The 5,435-nt window shown below is 45.7% G+C and overlaps 1 long non-coding RNA gene across 1 annotated transcript; it reads right to left on the bottom strand.

The window, feature by feature from the left end:
• Positions 1 to 333: 333 nt before the first annotated feature.
• Positions 334 to 5,007, bottom strand: LOC132250287 (uncharacterized). Its single transcript, XR_009461960.1, has 2 exons — positions 2,852 to 5,007; positions 334 to 1,275 (listed from the first exon to the last, which is right to left on the bottom strand). It is a non-coding gene; the product is annotated as an uncharacterized LOC132250287 (long non-coding RNA).
• Positions 5,008 to 5,435: the final 428 nt, after the last annotated feature.

Raw genomic sequence — 5,435 nt, 5'->3', positions numbered from 1 at the left:
GCATCTTGCTAGGAAATGGCGGGGGGAGGTGGGGAACAAGGTCAAGCCCTTTCTGGATGAGGGAGCCTACTTCCCAGGTATCCTGCTTCCTGCGCAGATGTCCTAATCATTAGGCTTTTGGACTAAAAAGTGGAAGTGTCCTCTTCCTTGTCCTTCAGGTCACTTCCTGTAGGTATACACATACTTGTGTAACCCGATTGGTACTAGTATGGGTACCCCCTCTTCCAATGAGGGGATGGGAATGGGTACTGATGCACTGTGGGAGGTGAACTGCCTGCTGTATGCAGTTTCGCTCCTTCCCCCTCTACAGCAAGGCCCAGACACATGATAAGCTTATCTATATACAAATTTAATACAATATAAAAGTTATAATAATGAACATATACATAAGTTACAGGAACTATAGGCAGACTATTTATATATCTATGCAGACACTCTATATACAGGTGAGGAACCAAAGGGGTCTAAGCAAGGGTCTCATTAAGTCATGCAAACTTATACTCTAAAAGAATGTAAGTTCACAAAATATGAGGCACAGGATTGACAAAGCCTGAGATGCAGGGTTTACAAATGAAAAGGTGCAGGTCCCAGAGAAAAAAAACAAAAAATAACCTGCACTGCCCTAGAGCAATAGCAGTGCCCCAAAGATAAGAAGAGTGAAGGGATACCCCAATGCCCTATGGGGGGGCCCCTGTAACCCTCCTTGAATCACCCAAAAGGCTGACCTCAAACCTGGGGTCCCTCCCCCATCAGGGGGCTTCCCGTCCAGCTGCCAGCCACAGAAATGATGGGGGAGACCCTCCTCCCCTGTGGAAATCCCCTTCCCAGGCAACTCACAACTCTCTGAGGCCTGTCGAGGCCACTCTCTGGCCGAGGCATCTCCTCCCTCAGCAGGGGGTCCTCAGTTGCTCAAGGCTCTCCCAGCCTCCAGCCCCCTCCTGGTCCTGTGCACCATCCTGTGCACCAGTGGCCCCTATTCACCGCATGTCCAGCCTTGTGCTGGGGTTTTAAACCTGAGCTGCCACGTGCAGCTATGGGGTCTCAGTCTCCTCCCAGGACCTGCCGTGCACCAGCGCCACGCTCCCTGTGGCGGGACTGGGGGACGCAGCCACTTGCTACTCCCCGTCCCACAAGTCGTCTTTGGGCTCTTCTGGGGCAACCGCTCTGCCCCACTGGCCAGCTCTGCCAGCTCTTCTTTGTCCTCTTCTCTGTCCCTTGTTGCAGCCACCTGTGTGCCGGTCATGCTGCCTTTTAATCCTCTTTGGAGGCTGCACCCTAGATTGTAAACAGACCAGTCAGAGAGAGAAAGGGTTAGTCCCCTCTCTGGTCTGGCTCTTCGCCTTGCCCCTGGGTAGGGGCAGGGCAAGCCTCTCCCCTTGCCTTTCCTGTTTGGTGGGGAATGCCCCACCAATCACTCTGAGCCCTTTCAAGCCGGCAAACCTGCCACATTTGGATGACCGTATTCAGTGACGGATAAAAACAATCCAAGCTGTGCAGATATGACAAGTCCTGCACTTACATGGCTCTGTAATTGTCACTTAGGTTCATAAAGCTTAAATAGGATTTGACCCTGTGGTTTTGGCCCTCATTTCCTTCAGGACACTGGTTCATAGTGAAGACAGTGAAGACAGATTTAAAAAATAGCAGATGCCTTATACTAGGCTCCACTACCTGTAGATCAGGGATGTCCAATTCAAATAAGTTGGTGGGCCTAATTCACATTGTGGGGCTTCTTGCCATGGCTGTCACATTCCAAGGTGAATCATCCAGCCAGAGAGAAGCTACATCAGGGAGCACCATATGCTGGACCCAGCCTGTGGGCCATGTTTGACCGCTTTGTAGATAATTTCAGCCTGGCTGAACTGCTTTTGAATAGGTATCTCCATACTCCAGTTCCAGTCAGTCTACTACAACTCAAAACCATACATCCTTACCAACCACATTGCATGGAGCAGCAGGAGGTATTGTGACAGACATTGCAGTGTGAAACATATCAGCTCTGTATGCAACTAAAGAGCTGAAACAATAGCAAGTTTCTCCCTATATGCCAACACATCACCCAAAACAAGGCAAGCACACTGCTCAAATGGGTGGAGGGTGGATACTGGGAGCCTGTGAAGAGAGAAAACAAGGCCAGTGCATCTCCAAACACAATCAGTACAGACCGCTAGGGTACAGCCCTGGGGAATGTACTTTTGGGCTGAGTGCAAACTGGAAGAGTTATAGAAATGCAAGTTATGAACTGGCACTTGCTGCACTCAAGGAAACAGGACTCTGTACATTCTTGGTTAACAAAGAAGGCTCATCAATGAAGCAGCTGACTGCAGCTCCAATTTCCTCCCCTAGCAGAAAGAGCCTGCAGCTTCATCAGATTTTACCTGACAATATTATACTGGTCGGGGGGGGACCTGGAGCTTAGTGTGTACGGAGGAAAGTGGGGGAGTAGAGGGAAGTGACTGTTGACTGTGCTCTATGTCTCTTCCTGGTTCAATTCTATTCCTAAATCACGTAGCTACTTCTGACAAATGCCACCCACTTTAGAAAATATTCTGCTTTTTCTTATAACCTGTGACTTGATGCATCTTCCCCACTGTATAAGGCCAGAAATAGTGGACAGGATCTTCAGCAGAGGGAGATCATGGCAGCTCCTTCCAGGTAAATAGAGTTAATGGCCTGTTACACCAAGTGGGGATCTAATCCAATATGGAATAACAACTTTGCCAGCTATACTAAAAAGAAGGAAATACACCCAGCTGAGAGATCAAGGATATGAAGAATGTGGTAGCAATTGCACAACATTCAGTAAAGATAAAGAAGAGGTGTCCAAACTACAGTGGTGGGGAAGGTATACCTGAGTTGCTTGGAGTCACTATGTGGGAACAGAAGAGCTGTTAGCAGGTACTAGCAACTCTGTCCATCATGGCTGAAGTAACCACCAATAAAATCCAATCAATGAAATCCCTTTTAAGTTGGTTGGATCAGTGACCCAGAAAATAGCTGCCCTGCAGAAAAGGAAATGATAGTCAATAAAGGGAGAAGTCAATGGGAAAAATCTATTAAAGAGAGTGAGCTATCAGGAGACCTTTGGTGTTAACTGAAACCTTTTGGAAAGAAGCCACAATACTTACAGAAGATTTTTAACCCTTGAAATCCCAGCATGCCAGAATTCAACCTAGCTCACACCATGAACAGTACAGAGGCTATAATCCATTCCCTAGCTCTGCTGTTTTCAAAAACCCAATAGAGATGGCAAGTGTATGCCTGAGCACTGACAGAGGAGTAGGGCAGGAATAGCAGGAAGGTTTTAAATCTCATTTGAAAGACTTGGTCACGGTGAACTGCAGGGTGCCCCATGGACTAGGAAGGACTGCTGGATTATACAGCAATCTACCTGTGGCTACCTGCAGCAAGTTTCTCTGCACTAAAATAATCCACTAAAACTACCTGCTGCTGTGCTGAGTTCTTCCAAGAAGCTTCCCATTCCTTGACTGCATACTTCCACCCACAGAGCAGATCCAACTTTAGTACCCCTACAGAACCAGCTCTGTATATAATCCACCAAATTTCTCTGAGACCCATTATTACAGAAACTCAGCCTTGATAGTATACTCCACAGAGGTCCCATGGTGACTTTGGTTAATCCCAACTCAGGTAATTACATTTTCCTCTTTACATTCCCTGGTAGAGAAATATGTTCCACTAGGTAGAGCTAATGAGGTGGGTATAATTCCCTGCTCTGCTGCAGATTTCCTATGCAGCCTTGGGCAAGTCATGTAGGCACTTGACTTGCCTAAATGACCCTTACCCAGCCAACTAGCTGCTGCTTTTGGCATTTATGCATAGTTTGTGATCCTGTTCCACATGCACGGTCAATATGCAAGCATTCACCCAGCTGGTGAACATGCTTAGTAGCCAGAATTCTGACTAGACAAGTATGTGGCTCCATACACACATACCTAAATAAATATAAGTCCACAAGTTGTAGCTAAGCAAAAACCTTTGACTAGCTGGTTGTAGGAAAGAAGGACTCTCCTATGTTTTAGCTCAATAGCTTAGTGGTTAGGGTGTTTATCCAGGAAGTGAGAGATACAGGTTTTAGGTCTGCCTTAACTAGAGGGGTTTAAACTTGCGTCTCTTACTCTCTAGTACAGTGGTAATCATCATGAGGCCACATACTACCAGCATTCATCTTGAAGCTGGCCCTCTGGGCAGCCAAAAGAGGAAGATATGTGGGGACAGGAAAAAGCAAACAAGCCATGTGGCTTAATGAGATGGATGCTGTAATAGCAGGGTGGGGATTCTAGGCTCTAGCCTGGAGCCTTGCTCCCACTAGGGCAGAAACTATGTTGTTCTCCATCCATTTTTTCCAATGAATATTAAGTGCAAAGAGCAGTGGCTCAGCTTCAAAAGAAGGGCTGGAGATGGACTTGCTAAATGCCTAACCTTTTACCTGGTCATTAGAGTACTGTACTGCAAAGCAAGAGCTGTAGATTCAAAGTAAGAAATGAAGGATTGTCTTAGAATATGAATGTCCTGCTTCATGAGTGACTGTCCTAATCACTAGACTATGGGGCTAAAAGAGAGGAGGTCTCTTCTCCTTGTTTTACTAGACTACAATTTGGGGATTTAACATTAAAAAAGACACATTTGGAGTTAAGTACCTGCACAGCCAAAGTGCAATTTATTGAGTATGCACAGTAGCTGTACAGATACTTATGCATCCACATCGCACATAGAACAGGATTGCAAACTGTGTAAAAAATGACAGTTACAAGATTGGACATAAAAGGTGAAATAGGATCTAGCCATAAACTTTTGAACCTGTATAGAGTAATATATATAGTGAGCATAGATGATTTTTGAGTGATAGGTATATGTCAGAATCCCTGAGTTGACATTGAATTTGCTGAAGATTTTAGCATCTTGTCATTGGCCATGTGAATATTCAAATGCTGGTGTGGACTAGTAGTCACATTCTATGCTTCTTTTGAATTCAGATGTCAATGCAGATGCGCACATCCCAGGAAACTTAGCTACAATAACCATGGGTGCATACCAGCTCATCAACTTGCTCAATAACTCCTTTCTGGACCACGTCTTGGAGTTCTTTCTTGACAGCCTTCATCAAAGGCAGGGGAACTCCCCAGGACACTGGGTGCATCTACATGTGCCAATTTAATCTAAGGTGCATTAAGGGTGCAGATCTACACATGCATGCTCATAATGTGCCTTAAAAACGGTGATTTTAGGCAATTTGCCCTTAAATTTGACACCTGCAAAAGCAGGTATCAAATTTATGCATGAATAGCTAAGGCGCCTTAATGCACATGTAGACATGCTAAGGTGTATTAAGACTGTGTATGTCAACTGACTTGGGACTAACTTTAGTTCCAAGTCAACCCACACACCACATTAATGTGCCTTAGCAGGTGCAA

This window comes from Alligator mississippiensis, chromosome 4 (assembly GCF_030867095.1).
Source record: "Alligator mississippiensis isolate rAllMis1 chromosome 4, rAllMis1, whole genome shotgun sequence".
NCBI lineage: Eukaryota > Metazoa > Chordata > Crocodylia > Alligatoridae > Alligator > Alligator mississippiensis.
This window is presented reverse-complemented; position numbering and strand designations above follow the sequence as displayed.